The sequence below is a fragment of the Pelobates fuscus genome, chromosome 3 (assembly GCF_036172605.1).
Source record: "Pelobates fuscus isolate aPelFus1 chromosome 3, aPelFus1.pri, whole genome shotgun sequence".
NCBI classification, from domain to species: domain Eukaryota; kingdom Metazoa; phylum Chordata; class Amphibia; order Anura; family Pelobatidae; genus Pelobates; species Pelobates fuscus.
The window spans coordinates 207,334,801-207,353,700 of NC_086319.1; positions in this window are offsets into that span (position 1 = coordinate 207,334,801).

Sequence of the window (18,900 nt, forward strand, 5' to 3'; positions counted from 1 at the left end):
ACTATTTGAGCTATTGTTTATTCCCAGTTTTCTACTGCACCCTGTTTTTTTTGTCTCCAATTAAATATTTAACATAGCAAATCTATAATGTGGGAGTATCAATGTTTCCCTAAAGAAGCCTTTATTACATCTAAAATGTATTAAAATGTTTTATCTCTCGGTGATGGAGCTGGTGTGGATATTTGAAAACTGTACTAGTTAAACATGGGGTTTTTTTGTGTTAAAGAATATTTGATGCATTGGCAATATTTTAAGAGTACCAATGTAAACTCTGTATTCAATGATGTTCAAACATGCCTTCAATCTTTGGATTCCTATAGATGGGTATACTCATGCTAGTTATAGACCCACTATTTCTTATAGGTACTTTGTACCTTGTCTATTTAAATTTTCAATAACCATCACAACAAAATATGTTTTTTTCATGATAACAATATTCACATGCATGACACCCTAGCAACCTACATAGATCTAAAGTCACCAGCATGAGAACAAACAGAAAATAAAATTGAGTGATTGTTATTTCCAGTGAAAATATATTTTATTGCTTTATTATTTTTCCTTACCTTACTGCTGTTAAATAAATACTCATCTGATATACAGAATTCTATATACTAACAATCAGCTTAAACTGTTATGACTGAATGACTAATATAAACAATAAAAGCTGTTTGTAGCTGAATCAAATTCATCTAATTAAAGAGTACATGCTTTTCAGTCACAAATTACATCACAGATCAATAAGCACTGTACTCTCATGTCACAGTTTATGCATCCTGTGGCAGTGTAGTCATTTAAAAGTAATGGTTTGTAGTTACGAGAGACAGGAAGCTCTTAAATAAATATACACAATGAGCAATTCCTTAAAATGTGTCAAAATACATTAAACAGAAGTAAATATATATAAAATTATACAGAAGTATATATATAAAATTATGTATATAATGTATGTATGTATATATATATATATATATATATATATATATATATATATATATATATATTATATATACATACACACACATACATACATACATTATATAGAAAACATTTTAATGACAGAATTTTGTAATGAATTTTTTAATGACAAGCTTAATGACAAGCATTCGGGAGAAACTCCCTTTCTCAAGTAAAAGCATTTCATGAAATACCTCTGTTATACTTCTGTTTAAGGTATTTCATGAAATGCTTTTAACTTGAGAAAGGGAGGTTCTCCCGAAAGCTTGTCATTAAAAAATTATGTTAGTCCAATAAAAATGGTATTACAATATACAAATGTTATCTTTTTTTTTTACATCTACATCACTGGACTAATACGGCTACAATCTCTACCTATATATACATATAACAATGGATAGAAAAAAATATAAAATCGATTTAAATATGCAGATCACTAGAGAATAAGCATTACTACAAAGTATGTAGTATGTAATATAGATATCTATCCTATATCGAGCTCAAAAAAATTGTCATCCTGTCTAAATTTCATTCTATGTTTGCACTTGCCTGACAGATGACACAAAAACGTCCATTACATGTATGTAAAATAATGAAAAGTGCTGAGTGCAATGTATTGTCAATGCTTAGATGCTGCCCATGTTGTTACAGTATGGCCACTAGGTAATTTCCAGTGATTCGCTGACATCACAAGAGGGTGCCACCAATGATGTTAGTGCAATGAAAAGGATGTTTGCAATTTAACCTCTTCATGTACATAAATTGCAGTGACTTGAATATAGCTGTGTCTGAATGAACTAAATATATATGTATGTATCTATCTATCTATGTATCTATCTATCTATCTATCTATCTATCTATCTATCTATCTATCATCAGTACAGTTCAAATACACATATGGTTATTTCTTGCATTTTATTTCTTAACACGAAGATAAACATATCACTTAATTTGTACATTTTTATTTCAAAATGACTTTATACTGTCTCTTCTGTCTGTCGTTTTCCTTTCTCTTCTCTCCTCTTTCATTCCTTATTTGATGTTTACACATATGCCGAAAATCAGATGGCGAGCTGTTCAGTACGATTATCTATTATCACTAATTAATGTACCCATTGTATGCTGATATTCTTGCAGTCTACACCTATGAAAAGAATGAAAAAAAATGACTTTATAGAACAATTAGTTGTGCACTGTGGATAATTTTAGTTTATGGTTTCTGTGTCTATGTAGCCATGCAAAAAAAATAAAAAAATCATGGTTTGCTTTGATGCAGCACATGTTGTAGGTTCTGTGAGCTTTTATGAGCCCCAATTTGACATTTGTCTTAATGTGTTTGGATTTGCTGACCCATCTCAGCATCTTCAAGACCTTTTAAGGATAGCATTGCCCTTAACTGTGAAGGTGGCAAAGTAAGCAATCACAGGACATAACAAAGATATTGTTACCAACAAGAGAGCTGAGTTAGTAAAGAAGTGCTGCATGTATATCTCACACAGCTAGAAGGGCTTTGAAATAGGAAGTGGCAGCTCAGCAGGCAAACACAAATTAATGGAAGCTGCCTCGTGTCTTAAAGGTGCTCTCACCTGTCAGATGCACGGGGATCTTGGTCTTAAAGCTGCTTTCTCCATGTTCTTTTTTGTTCAAAAGCCAGATTAAGCCACTCTGTGTTTTCCACCGTTCATCTGTTTGTAGTCCATTTGAAGGGAAATCATTTTAAAGCTTCGGATTCAAGCTGCTAGGATTAAAAAGGTGTCAGACAGGTGCACTGCATTACTTTGCAATGCTGATACATCATATTACAACCTTACTAATGTCTCTCAGTGGGGCTCCAGCATTGTAAGCAGTGAACTGAATAAGAAAGCTTTTTATTTGCCTAATATATGGTTGATTTGTGTGATTACAATCAGATTTTAATGTGTACCTTATGGAGCATTAGTCATGAGGTGTGTTAAACAAAGGGCTTTTTTTAATACCAGAATGTGTAGAAACGTGACAAGCAGCCATCCATTGGCATATTACACGTGGTGTTCTCTAGCAGGAGTTTTTGTATAGAGAATTTGTCCAACAATAGGAACTTAATTGGAGCATTTAGCAAAGGTTATTTTGTCTAAACCCCTTGTTTTTATTTTATTTTTATCTCACTCACAAGCACATGTTTATCTATTGGCTTTCAATTACCAGACAATACTAATATTTACCAATGAAATAAAAATGAACAGTCTATATTTAAGACTATTGAGTGACAGTAGTCACCATCACTGGGAGCAGAAGGACACTTTACAATGGCTACCAAATGACTCCTATATCTCAGTCACCCTGTGTCCATTATAGGTGCAGGGTGTTTATAATGTGTGTGTGTGTATACTGTTAAATATTTTGCCTGCTCTACTGTACTGCTGAGGATTGCTATGAACTTGGAGGGATTAGCTATGGAGCTTGTGTAGAGCCCTCTGTTGGTAGCAACAGCAATAGGCTGGTTAATTTGCATATTCATGTAGATTTGCATATTCCTGTTTTTGCAGACAGGAGAGATGTTTTGTGTTTAATAATTGTCTTCCCCACCCCTTCATGAAAATGTTATGTTATTACACTCCACGCATACTTTTTAATTGACAAAGTGTAGACAATCAGGATTATTATTATTACTACTGGCTTTTATAAACCTTCAAGATAATCAACAGCACTGTACATTTGTAGAGAAAGACAGCACAATATACACATACCAATACAAAAGGTTAAGAGGACTGTGGCAAAAGTAACCTCACCACCTGGTTTTGGGGAGGCCTGCTTGCCAGCCTCTTGCCCTGTGACTACGGCCCCTGGGGTGTATTGCCTTTTAAAAACACTATTTGTGCATATTGGGACTTAGCACAATGCCCCTTTCAAACATGTGGTGGCAGCGGCCATCTTAAATTGCCCAGCAGTGTTTTGTCGTCGAGTGTATGGAACAGTTTTGGGAATGGGACCATGTGCACGGTGGGGCAAAAACCCCTGAACTGATCTGAGTGATTTATGGATATGTTGTTCACCCAGAACGGAGCTATCAGGGGATGGGAGGGATATGTTGTATTTTGGGGGTTTGTAAAATTGTATGTTTTTTCTGTTTACAGTTAATTGAGTTAGCCCATTGACTTTGTTAATTGAATCACAGGCAGAGGGGAGGGTTTGTGTGAATTATCTGGGAGTGTCTAACTGTACAAGACTGTTTTGATTGGTTTTGTGACTTTGTGTCCTATGCTCCACAAGGTCCACGTGGGTGGTAACCTTGTGAGGAAAACTGTAGAAAAGACAATAAACTCTCAGATCTGCTGAGTTCCTGTTTTACCCTCAATATAGAGCCTCGTCTCATGTGTGGGGGAAAAGGCTGCATCTTTACTGGGGGATTGCTATACTCTGTATACTCCCCTGGGCTATAATCACTAAGCTCATTTAAGAGCTTGTTCCTGCTACTCTCTCTTGGAACAAGCTCACCCACTGGAACCTGGAGCCTTGTAGGTCCAGGGTGAGTAGAGGATGGCAAGTTCCCAGCCAATCTGCGGTGGTTCGTTGGATTTGCAGTGCTTATGGTAACAAGGACCATGTTCATGAGCTAAGATCTAGCAGATGATGATGCCTCAAGGATTAAACGAAAAGCAACGTAACTCAACTTGGGTAAATTGAACTTGTAAAAGGCTATGTGCTCCATCAGTTACAGATACATTTGTGAGCATTGTGGATTCCCTGTATCAAAAAACTCTCACTCACTTTTGACAATGGTCAGTGCACAAGACAGTAGCTGCAAGGCAACCAGACCGAGAGCAGGCCACACACTTATTTTTTTTTTAATCCCAGTAGCTTAGCGGTTCAGTACCACTGCCAGACAGCTAAACTTTGACCATCTAGAGGCATTATTTTCCTTTTGGATGGATGCTGATTCACTCCCCTTCCCCCAAAAGCCTCAGTAAATTCTGCTGATACTAACATCTGCATTTATGCTGCTGATAGGAGTACTATTCAATGACAAGGTTGCATATGTAAGGTTCAATATGCAAATATTTCTCAATCAGCGAAAGTACAGCATATAAATCTGCCCATTTTCATGTGTCTAAATAGTACAGGAAATCAGAGCCAAAGTCCATGAAGCTTCTAGTCAACACTCTAAACATGGTATAGTGGAAAACTGAATGTGGATTTTCAGGATCCCTTGTAAGCAGGTATGATCTCTCCAGATCATGCCTCTTTTCTACTTACCCTGTATCCATGGAATGAAGGATTAATATATACAAATTTTTCTATACTCCCTCCACTGTTGTTGGTGGAATTGGAAGGGTAAGTTACAATGACCAATCTTAAGGCCCAGCAACCAAAACACTGTGTCCCTCAATAGTATTAATTCGCCATTCAACTGTAAATCAGCTAACATTTAAAATATTCAAGGATAATTTAAAAGATATAAAAAACTAATGAATAAATACTCAAAATTGGGCCAAGATTTCATACTTTGGAAGCTAGTTGGTCACATGCTTCATGCTCAGGCTAAATTTAAACGATAACCAGATTTTTAATATTTTCAGCAAAAGAGCTACCTTCTATATATTTTGGTAATTCATTACAAGGTCCAATCTACTGTGCCCTTTAATTGTTTGATGGCTAAAAATTGATTGTTAATCCTTTCTTCAAAGTATAAGCATCATTTATTAGTCTGGTCAAAGACAAACTATATATAGAGAGAAACATATAAAAGGACATAATGGCACCTATCATCCTACTACAAATAGTCCCTACTCCCATAATTCTATTGCAAAGCATCAAGAGAGATGTAGTCCACAACATCTAGAGTTCCAAAGGTTGCCTACCCCTATTCTTGCCCCCACATTTATTTTTCAGACCATCTTTATCTTCTGTCAAGCCCAATCCTTCTTTCAGACAGGTATATTCCCTCTGCCTAAATCTTCTTTATAGGTATCATCCCTCTGTAAATACATGTATAGATAATAACATTTAATTGCTCAAGACTCAATCATTAAAGGACCACAATAGGCACCCAGACCACTTCAGCTCAATGAAGTGGTCTGGGTGCCAGGTCCCTTTAGTTTTAAACCTGCAGCTGAAAACATAGCTGTTTCAGAGAAACTGCAATGTTTACACTGAGGGTTAATCCAGCCTCTAGTGACTGTCTCACTGAGGCCGCTTTCGTGATTCTCACTGTGAAAATCACAGTGAGAAGACACTGACGTCAATAGGAAAGCATTGAGTAATGCTTTCCTATGGGCTGTTAGAATGCACGCGTGGCTCTTGCCGCGCATGCGCATTCGGCGCTGACGTCTGAAAGAGGAGGAGAGGTCACCAGTGCCGAGGGAGCCCTGAAGGGTGACTGAATGGGTTTTAACCCCTTTAACCCAGTGGGAGGGGGGCATGAAGGTTGGGGGGGACTTAAGGACTACATAGTGCCAGGAAAACAAATTTGTTTTCCTGGCACTATAGCGGTTCTTTAAGGTCACTTTTAAAAATTCCAAAGACTGTGGTGCAAAATCACCCAGAAATAGAACACCAATTCAAGGGACAACTATTGTCCCTATACGGGGGACAGAGCATGACCTTCAAGCTAAGCATGAGCATGAGTTCCACAGCTTCTGTGAAATTTGGGGAATTAATCCTAGCAACCACACTTACAATTCGCCCACTTTATCACGTATGGGGCTCTTGGGCAAGCAGATTGCCACTTTACTCAAGAATTTCTGTTACCAAGTGCCTGAGCAAGTCTACGGCGGCCTACTGGGAGCTGAGCTGGGGAGAGGCGGCCCATCTCCTCACTCGTCGACTCATGGCTGGGAACCACTGTACTTCACCCCCCCACCTTTGGACCGTCAGGATATATCCCAGTCCCCTCGTGACTACAACTCGTTTTTGTGCATACCTACACTACTCCATTAGAGCAGTTTCCAAACACTCTTCAACATGCTAAGATGGTGTCTGTCTACCTCTCTTACTTGCATAGCATGCATCCACCACAGAGGCCCTGCCACAACCCTATCGCAATATCCCTAAGGCGGCTCGACATGATTTTTCATCGCTTCTGGTTGAAGCTGCAGGCACATGAGACAGCCAGCAAGATCAGGCTTCAGCAGGTATACCCGAATAAAAAACGCCCGAAGACGAAGAGGCCTACTCAGGGCATGACAAGCAAGCAAAAACCTCGGACTCCTCCTGGGCCAAGAGCCACTCAAAGATTGTCAACCCTGTACCGCTCACACAGTCGAAAGATTTTCCACAGACGGCGGCGACTGCCCCCCACATTCTCCGACCTCCTTATGAAGGGGAAAGACTTGGACTCCACTAGTCACAACGTTTGTTGCATGTTGATGTTGGCACTCACGCAGGCCTGGAGTGGCACTCCGTTCCAGAGAGAAGCCTACCATGGATGAGAGGTGGCACTACAACTCACAGCATCAACTGAACTGACTTCTAGGGCTATCGACTGACCAGATTCTACACCCAGTGCCTATGGAGGGCTTGTGTATTTGCCTCTCAACCTCATGCAATCTGTTTTTCATTTCTTTTTCTTTCCGCTTGCTAATTTTTCTCTTTTTTGTTGTGGTATAGCGACCAACTGTTTTACGTCCTAAGGGGTAACACTCTCCATGACGCAACTGGTCTAATGAGCAGCATTGTTTAAACTTAGTGAAAGCAATGTGTCTAGAGCTTACAGTATTGTTGTTTACCCCACTAAGAATGCATATCTACTTTGTCTGTACTACCTGAAAGCATTAACTCATATTGTTTACTCATTAGATTAGCATATCCCAATGTACCTATATATGCATAAGAGTACAGTAATTCTGTCTCCTTCTTGTTTAACCTAGACATGTTATGCTAGTTTACTGTAATATTTCTGACTCTTGATTCCTAAAAGAAAAAATGTGCAGTTATTCCTGTATGCCTCTTAATGATATACTATATGGCAATACTTACCTTACATAGTAAGATTTCCTGTTATTTGCATGCACATCATAAAAATAGCGCAACAGCAAATTACAGCATATGTGCACAAAAATCATAGCACTACTATCTTGATAAGTGCAATCCCTCTTATCTTTTAATATTGTTAATTTTTATAAGTTTGTTATGTTTGTTTTATATAGTTGTATAATAAATATCCACTACTATTTTTATTTGTTTTTATTTACTTGGTAGTCCCATTTATTTTGTATCCAGGTTCCAGATTGTTTGGGGCAGTGTTGTTCCACAATTTGACACAAAGCCTTCCTATCCTAGAGCCAGGGACCAGGAAGGCTCTAGTGTGATAGTCACCATTTACATGAGCAACGCCCCATGTAAAGAGTAAAAAGTTTACACACCTTTTCTTCCACGCTACACTGCTGTCTCCTTTGCTGGCCCACCTTCTTGACTGAGTCTTGATGACCTCAGCCAATCCAATGCTTTCCCATAGGAAAGCATTGAGAGGTTAGTGAGCATGCACAGTAAATCACTGTGCCGCACCAATCAGACGGTCTTTATGAAACCATCTGCTTGAATAGTGGTATTTAATATGGCTATGTCATCAGAAGTGCCTCAAGTGGCTGTCAGAGTGACAGCCACTAGAGGCATTAAAACTGTGCAATGTAAAAAATTTCATTCCTGAATAATGGCAATATTTTACACTGCAGGGTTAAAACAAGGAATACATGGCACTCAGACCACTTCAATGAGATTAAGTGGTCTGAGTGGCTATAGTGTCTCTTTAAAAATAAAAACAATACAGGATTTTTTTTTTTTAATAAACACATACATGGCTTATTTGTTATTCTTCTATCTATGCTTTTATTCTTCCTACATCAAGCTTGATTCATTCATTCATACTCTCATATGAATCCTTAAATTCATTCATTCGTGCTCTTATAGGAATCCTTAAATTTATACGGTGATTCATTCAATTCAATGTTTGAGTAAATTCATAGTTTAATAGTAAGAAATGCAGGGACCTGGGTCATTATTTAAGAAGGAATAATGTGTGTCTTTACTGCCACACTCTGCACATTCTCCAGGACATTTCTCTAGAACTGAATTAAAACCTACCATTTATTCCTGCATGAATATAACTTAATTACAGTCTACGATATAACACACATACCATTGTGATCTGGGGTTTCTTAATAGGATGCATCCCTTGCTTTGAATTATTGAGTGTTCCTATAAGCTATTTATTTAACCTCATTTTGCACAGGCTCAATTCCCTTTTCAGAAGAACACATCTTTATTAACACCAATCCATAAAGAAATCAAGGGACACACGTCTTATTTCAAATTACAAAAGCATTGCAATTAGTGTTGTCGTAGCTAGAGGCTCTATCAACAGAACAGATCCAGTACTAGATAAGTGCTGAATTCTTAATAACTTCTCATATTCTTTACTAAGTGCAAATATAACATTGCAAGAAACCTGACATAAAAAAGGGTTCTACGATTGTAAATATCCTAAATATTTCAATATAAATATATCTTATTTGTGATTGCTATCACATTTCAATCAAAATGACTGGTGCTCAACATAATATTTGTGACAGGATTCTGTAGACTAAGAAAAGTATGTATGAGAAATGATTTGATATAAATTTAATCCTAAGGAATCTATTTCTTGCCACAAATTATGCTAAGTACATGGTGCCATTTAGCTTGCTTTTTTAAACACATATACCAAGTCACAAATGGATTTGATGAGTCTTTTTACCTGATGCAAATGAGTTGAAGCATTTTGTCTCCTTGCATAAGCGAGGATTTCATTTTTTTTCGCACTCTATTCTTCGTCTGAATGCACAGCAGCTTAAATATAATTTTACTGTATACATATCAGAAATTCCAGGCATTCATTTTAATGAATAGAGCACAATATCTTAAGTCATACTTTTTTCATACAAAGCTAAGTTTATGCAATACATATTATATGGTTTGATATATATATATCAAACATATGCAATATAAAATTCTGCTTCATAATGAGTTTTGTAAAATTTTTGCTGACATAGTAATTTAGGCACATAATAGAATCTTAATTATAGTTTGATTTAATCCCTATGACTTTTGATTTTATCCAGAGTTTAGACTTGATAAGAGTTTGCTTCTATCATTTGATATTATAAGAATAATTTTATTGTTTTAGCATTCCAAACATAACCGTACCAACTAAATATAACCGACGCAGTTCGAGGGTAATGTATTGTAATGGAGTAGCATAAACATTCATCATTTCTTATGAATGTGTTTGGCAGATTGGACACTGCAAGCAGTAGGTGAAACTTTAGCAAATATATGCCATTGTAGAATAAAATATATATTTGATCTCTTTTCCTCCTATTTTTATTCTGCTAAATGTTTATACTTTGTATCTGACAATGTTACATGTTGTTATGTTCTTTCTTATCTAATACTTAAAGGGGAACATTGTTCTTACTTACTACAGTTTTATTTTCCTGGTCATAAGCCATGGCAGCACAACTGTCATGACACTCCTTAGTTAATATGCCCTCGTGCAGTACTCACAATCACCATTTGATTTGTTTCCAGCAGCTTGGGTATCTGGGCTCTTGAATAGAATAAAATGTTTTAGGCCCCTCATGACTAATAGATGTTCCCGAAGTTTGGAAGGGTAATTCTTTGCTTAGAATTTCCTCTTCCCTTGGATTATGTACATGAGATGGAATCTTTATAGGCTGAAGAAGATTGTTGGTTCTGTATTAGCACAGGAAATTCTTTTGGAAGATTCTCACCCTCCAAAATAGTAATTTTATCAGACCAATAGTTGGAGACATAGAACCTAGAAGTCCCATCACTTTCTCTGCTGATGCCACGATGAGTGCCAACATTTCTTTGACCTTTGATATGGATTGTTTTCTTCTTTCTTCCATTAGATGAACTGTACCTTGGATGGTGTTGAACTGTGCTCCAGATATAACACTGACTGGGAGGGAGATAGATGACTCTTGGATTTATTGAATTTCCAGCCATGTTGTTGCCAAAACTGAATGAAAAGATGCCTGTGGTGTAACATGGTTTCTCTTCTGTCTGCCAAAACCAATAAATCACCCAAATAATAAAATATTGCAATGCCCTTTTTTCGAAGTCCTGCAATACTCACTACCAGGACTTTGAAAAATGTTCAAGGTGCTGTACTGATGCTGAAACTGAGAGCTCTGAACTAGAAATGGCCTTCTTCTTCTGCAAACCTGAGGATTTCTGGTGTTGAGGAGCAATGGGAATGTGAAAATATGCATGCTGTGAGTCATCAGCCATTGTCCTGGAAAGACTGAAAAGATTGTCCCCTTCTCTATGGCTGGGATCTTCTGTACTCTACTCCTGGTCTATATTGTCCCAAAAGGAAAAGAGTTCTGAAGGTCTCCTAGGCCTACGATCTTGAGGGAGAAAAGCCTCTGTTGCTCTCTTAATGCATTTGTCTAAGTTCTTCCCAAAAAAGCAAGTCCCCATAAAAGGGGAGAGAGCAGAGACTATTTTTTTGAAGAAGCATCTGCAGACCATGATCTTAGTCAAAGAACTCTCTTGGAGAGGGCCATATTTCTGGCTATGGCTTTTACCATATGCACTGAGGCTTCAGTAGCAAAATCTACTGCCATGTTTATATCTTGTATGTTGTCTATAAGAGATGAATGGCTTCTGCCACCTCTGATATATTCCCACAGATTCTCTATCCAGATCTTTAACCCCTTAGTGACCAGACCGTTTTTCAATTTTCTTACCGTTAAGGACCAGGGCTGTTTTTACATTTCTGCGTTGTTTGTGTTTAGTTGTACTTTTCCTCTTACTCATTTACTGTACCCACACATATTATATATAGTTTTTCTTGCCATAAAACTGTCTTCCTGAAGATACCATTATTTTCATCATATCATATAATTTACTATAACACACATAAAATATCATAAAAATATTTAAAAAAACACACTTTTTCTAACTTTGACCTCCAAAATCTGCTACGCATCTACAACCGCCAAGAAACACCTGTGCTAAATAGTTTCAAAATTTTGTCTTGAGTTTAGAAATACCCAATGTTAACATGTTCTTAGCTTTTTTTTTGGAAAGTTATAGGGCAAGAAGTACAAGAAGCACTTTGCCATTTCCAAACCTTTTTTTTTTCAAAATTAACAAAAGTTAAACTCTAACACTGATATCTGTCAGGAATCCCTGAATAACCCTTCACCTGTATATATGTTTTAAAAGAAGACAACCTAGGGTATTAAAGTTGGGGTATTTTGACTCTTTTCATGCAACCATTTTACCACCAATCTATGCCAAATTAAAAAAAAAAATAATTGGTGATTTTTTTGACACACATAATAATTTAAGAAGGCATGTACTGAGAACTTTAAGGGTTACTGATAAAGAACACCTCAATATGTGTTCAGAAACATTTCCCGAGTACAGTGATACCACCCATGTATAGGTTGTTGAGTTCTCTGGGGGCTAAAATACCTTTTTGGAGGGTGCACTTCCAGTTTTCCAACTTGGAATTTTCACAGCTGGTCATCATGGGACATTTTTTAAGCCGGCCAATGTAATTTACTCCCATTAAATCATATATTTTTGAAATGTAGACATCCTAAGGTATTTCAAATGTTGGAATTTTAAAACTTTCCATGCACTAATACTACCACCAGTCTTTGTCAAACTTTTGGGTAGTCATTTTGTGTTATTGTTCTCTCACATTGTACTTTAGGCATAGGTTCTCAGGTCCTGTTATGTGTTACTGACAAAGAACACCCCAATATGTGTTCAGCAACATCTCCGTAGTACAACAGTGCCCACAATTTACATATTTTATGGGTTTTTGCAAACTTACAAGGGTCACATGTAGGGCCTTCCCCTTTCATATGTTTGCACATTTACATTTGCCAGATTGGTTTGCTGGGCCTATGTTGTCTTTTGAGACCATATGGTAGCCCAGGAATATGAATTAACCTCATCATGGCATACCATTTCCAAAGGTAGACAACCCAGGGTATTCAAAATGGGGTGTTTCCAGTCTTTAGTAGTAGCAACTTAGTCACAAATGCTGGCCAAATACAGATCTGAAAAGTCTGAAAAGTAGCGGCAAGACGTAGAGGGTTCCTCTTTTGAAGTATCTTTCAGGTTTGATGCCTTACAGACCCTACTATCTAATGATCCACGTGATCCGGTTCTAAACAATTAAAGGGACACTCCAGGCACCCAGACCACTTCTGCCCATTGGAGTGGTCTGGGTGCCAACTACTCCTAACCCTGCAACTGTAATTATTGCAGTTTTTATAAACTGCAATAATTACATTGCAGGGTTAACTTCTTCTCTAGTAGCTGTCTACCAGACAGCCACTAGAGGGAACTTCCTGATTTCTAGCAAAGATTGGTGGGTGGGAGGGAGAGGGTACCTTCAGTTCAAGGAAAACGGGTTGTTTTCCTGGCACTGGAGTTTCCCTTTAAGAGGATCCATATAACTTGACTTCTTCTGAGTTTTGCCTGCCTCTCTGATGCCTTGGGAAACTGCTGGCTTGATGAATTACATAATATCTGGAGCAGGATTAGAGGGGTCCGCTGCTGATGACAAACAATGCATGCAGAGACGTTTTCCTTCCAAGGCTCTTTTATCACATTCCACACGTTGAATTCTTCTAGGCAATTTTTCTTTTGAAGTTTCCAGATGTTTTTCTTTCCTTAGAACAATCATTATAGGGAATAATTGATATTAACTTTCTCAATTTCAAAGAAAAGTATGAGTGCAGTGTGTATGAGTGCAGTGTGTATGAGTGCAGTGTGTGTGTATGAGTGCAGTGTGTATGTATGAATGCAGTGTGTATATGAGTGCAGTATGTGTGTGTGAATGCAGTGTGTATGTGTATGAGTGCAGTGTGTGTGTGTGAGTGCAGTGTGTGTATGAGTGCAGTGTGTGTGTATGAATGCAGTGTGTGTGTGTATGAGTGCCGTGTGTGTGTATGAATGCAGTGTGTGTGTGTGTGAATGCAGTGTGTGAATGAATTCAGTGTGTGTGTGTGTATGAGTGCAGTGTGTATATGAGTGCAGTGTTTATATGAGTGCAGTGTGTGTGTGTGTATGAGTGCAGTGTGTGTGTGTGTGAATGCAGTGTGTGTGTGATGCAGAGTGTGATGCAGAGCCTTGGTGAGGGGTGGGCATTTTTATTATTATGTTTTAACTATAATAATTGTAATTTATTTTTGTTATATTATTTTTGTTATTATTATTATTTTTTTATTTATTTTTTAATATTATTATTTTTAATATTTTATTTAATTATTATTATTTTTTCCTCCCCCCTCCCTGCTTGATACATGGCAGGGAGGGGAGCTCTCACTGCCTGGTGGTCCAGTGGCATTGGCAGTTCAGTGGGGGGGAGAGGGGCTGTCAGAGAGCACTTACCTCTCCTGCAGCTCCTGTCAGCTCCCTTCTCCTCCACGCCGGTCCGTGCAGCTCATCTGTCAGCTCACACTGTAAGTAGTGATGTCGCGAACACAAAATTTTCGGTTCGCGAACGGCGAACGGGAACTTCCGCAAACGTTCGCGAACCGGCGAACCGGGCGAACCGCCATTGACTTCAATGTGCAGGCGAATTTTAAAACCCACAGGGACTGTTTCTGCCCACAAAAGTGCTGGAAAAGTTGTTTCAAGGGCACTAACACCTTAACTGTGGCATGCCGGAGGGGGATCCATGGCAAAACTCCCATGGAAAATTACACAGTTGATGCAGAGTCTGGTTTTAATCCATAAAGGGCAGAAATCACCTAACATTCCTAAATCGCAATGGATATGGATTGACACCTGACATATGACATATTGACACCTTGACATATGGATTGACACTTGTCCTCAGAGACCCTGATACACACTGACACAGAGCAGAATAGGGACTGTTCCCCTTCAATAGGGTCACTTGGCAGGTATGGATTGACACCTGTCCTCAAAGCCCCTGATACACACTGACACAGAGCAGAATAGAGACTGTTCCCCGTCCTCAGAGACCATGATACACACTGACAAAGAGCAGAATAGAGACTGCTCCCCCTACATAGGGTCAATTGGCAGGTATGGATTGACACCTGTCCTCAAAGCCCCTGATACACACTGACACAGAGCAGAATAGAGACTGTTACCCCTACATAGGGTCACTTGGCAGATATGGCGTGGTCGTGGGAGAAGGAGGATGACTTTCACCTCTTCCCCTGTTAGATTCCCGTTGTGCTGTGACATCACTCTTATATGCTGTGTAAAGCATACTTTTTAATTTATTTTGCAAATGCTGCATCCTTTCTGACTTGTAATTCGGTAACATTTCCGCCACTGTCTGCTTATACCAGGGGTCTAGTAGCGTGGACACCCAGCACAGGTCGTTCTCCTTCAGCCTTTTTATACGAGGGTCCCTTAACAGGCACGACAGCACGAAAGACCCCATTTGCACAAGGTTGGATGCCGAGCTAATAATTTCCCGTTCCTCCTCCTCACACAGAGTTGAATAGAGACCGTTCCCCTACATAGGGTCACTTGGCAGAAATGGATTGACACCTGTCCTCAAAGCCCCTGATACACACTGACATAGAGCAGAATAGAGACTGTTCCCCGTCCTCAAAGCCCCTGATACACACTGACAAAGAGCAGAATAGAGACTGTTCCCCCTACATAGGGTCACTTGACAGGTATGGATTGACACCTGTCCTCAAAGCCCCTGATACACACTGACAAAGAGCAGAATAGAGACTGTCCCCCGTCCTCAGAGACCATGATACACACTGACAAAGAGCAGAATAGAGACTGTTCCCCTTACATAGGGTCACTTGGCAGGTATGGATTGACACCTGTCCTCAAAGCCCCTGATACACACTGACACAGAGCAGAATAGAGACTGTTCCCCCTACATAGGGTCACTTGGCAGGTATGTATTGACACCTGTCCTCAAAGCCCCTGATACACACTGACAAAGAGCAGAATAGAGACTGTTCCCCGTCCTCAGAGACCATGATACACACTGACAAAGAGCAGAATAGAGACCGGGGGTCTAGTAGCGTGGACACCCAGCACAGGTCGTTCTCCTTCAGCCTTTTTACACGAGGGTCCCTCAACAGGCACAACAGCATGAAAGACCCCATTTGCACAAGGTTGGATGCCGAGCTACTCATTTCCCGTTCCTCCTCCTCACTGATGTCAATGAAGGTATGTTCTTCCCCCCAGCCACGTACAACACCACGGGTACCAGATAGGTGACAACAAGCACCCTGGGATGCCTGTTGTGGTTGGTCTTCCTCCTCCTCCTCAAAGCCACATTCCTCCTCTGACTCCTCTTCCTCACAATCCTCTTCCAGTGTTGCCGCAGGTCCAGCAAGCGATGCTGATAAGGCTGTTTCTGGTGGTGATGGTGACCACAACTCTTCCTCTTCCTCTTCATGCTCATCTACGGCCTGATCCAGCACTCTTCGCAGGGCACGCTCCAGGAAGAAAACAAATTGTATGATGTCGCTGATGGTGCCTTCGGTGCGACTGTCTAGGTTTGTCACCTCCTCAAAAGGACGCATGAGCCTACAGGCATTGCGCATGAGCGTCCAGTAACGTGGCAAAAAAATTCCCAGCTCCCCAGAGGCTGTCTTAGCACCCCAGTCATACAAATATTCATTAAAAGCTTTTTCTTGTTGGAGCAGGCGGTCGAACATTAGGAGTGTTGAATTCCAACGTGTCGGGCTGTCGCAAATCAAGCGCCTCACTGGCATGTTGTTTCGCCGCTGGATATCGGCAAAGTGAGCCATGGCCATGTAGGAATGCCTGAAATGGCCACACACCTTCCTGGCCTGCTTCAGGATGTCCTGTAAGCCTGTGTACTTATGCACAAAGCGTTGTATGATCAGATTACACACATGTGCCATGCACGGCACATGTGTCAACTTGCCCAACTTCAATGCCGCTAACAATTTTTTTCCGTTGTCACAAACCAATTTGCCGATATCCAGTTGCTGCGGAGTCAGCCACTTATCCACCTGTGCATTCAGGGCGGACAGGAGTGCTTGTCCGGTGTGACTCTCTGCTTTCAAGCAGGTCAAACCCAAGATGGCTTGACACTGCCGTATCCGGGATGTGGAATAGTACTTGGGGAGCTGGGGGGGTGCCGTTGATGTGGAGCAAGATGCAGCAGCAGAAGAGGACTAAGCCGAGGAGGTTATGGAAGAGGATAGAGTAGGAGGAGTAGAGGAGGTGGCAGCAGGACTGACTGCAAGTTGTGGCGGTGTCACCAACTCCTCTGCAGAGCCATGCATTCCATGCTTGGCAGCAGTCAGCAGGTTTACCCAATGCGCAGTGTAGGTGATATACCTGCCCTGACCATGCTTTGCAGACCAGGTATCAGTGGTCAGATGGACCCTTGCCCCAACACTGTGTGCCAGACATGCCATTACTTCCTTTTGCACAATCGAGTACAGGTTGGGATTGCCTTTTGTGAAAATAAATATCTGCCGGGTACCTTCCACTGCGGTGTCCCAATAGCTACAAATTTTTTGAAAGCCTCAGACTCCACCAGCTTGTATGGTAAAAGCTGGCGGGCTAATAGTTTGGACAAGCCAGCTGTCAGACGCTGGGCAAGGGGGTGACTTTCTGACATTGGCTTCTTATGCTCAAACATGTCCTTGACAGACACATGACTGTGGGCAGATGAGTGGGAACTGCTCAAGGCGGGAGACGGAGTGGCGGATGGTTGAGAGGGGGCAAGGAGGACAGCAGTGGTTGACGTGGCTGAAGATGCTGGACCAGGAGGAGGATGGCGGCTTAGAGTAGGCGTGCTGCTTGTACTCATGTGTTGATCCCATAGGCGTTTGTGATGTGAGATCATGTGCCTACGCAAAGCAGTTGTACCTAGGTGGGTGTTGGACTTCCAGCGACTCAGTTTCTTTTGGCACAGGTTGCAAATGGCATCGCTTTTGTAAGAGGCAGACACACAAAAAAAATTCCACACTGCTGAGCTCTGCAATGACGGCATTCTGGTGGTGGACACAGCATGCGTTGATTGGCGTGCTGTCGGGCTGACCCCGGGTGCCGATGCATGCTGTCTGACTGTGCAACTAGCTCCTTGCGACGACCTCCCCATGCTTCCAACTCGTCTCCTCCTCCTCTCTGTCTCCCCATCTGAACTTTCGCCCTGTTCTTCTTCTTGCCGAGCAGGCACCCACGTGACATCCATGGACGCATCGTCATCATCAACCACTTCACTTGTATCTGACAACTCAGCAAAGGAAGCAGCAGCGGGTACAACATCATCATCATCACACCGTACGTCCATGTGTGTAATGCTGCCTGCCTGAGACATATCCCTGTTATCTACATCCTCTTGCAATAATGGTTGCGCATCACTCATTTCTTCACACGGATGTGTGAATAACTCCTCTGACATACCAAGTAAAGCGGCTGTGGTGCTAGTTTTGGTGGTGGCAGCAAGCGGGTGAGTGGTATCTTGAGAGGTGCCTGAAGCTAAGCTGGAAGAGGATGGTGCATCAAGTTTGCGAGCTGAAGCTGTAGAAGATTGGTAGTCCTGTGTTAGCCAGTCAACTATGTCCTCAGAACTTTTCAAGTTCAGGGTACGTGGCCTCTGAAAACTGGGCATTATTCTAGGGGCAAAGGGAATCACAGCACCACGACCACGATGGCCCCTGCAGGGTGGCCTGCCTCTGCCTGTCATTTTTTTGGGGATTAGTGGCACTATGCGTGCAAGCTACTGTGAGACCAGATATGAGTGGCAATGTGCAATGGCAGAGGTCTGCAGAGTACACGCTGTAGGCCTGACACACCCGCTTGAAGACAACTAACTGCTATTCAATCTATAACAGTGAAAACATTTTTGGTTTTTAAATGCACGCTATTGTGACACCAGAAATAAGTGGCAATGTGCACTGGCAGAGGTTGGCAGAGTACACGCTGTAGGCCTGACACCCGCTT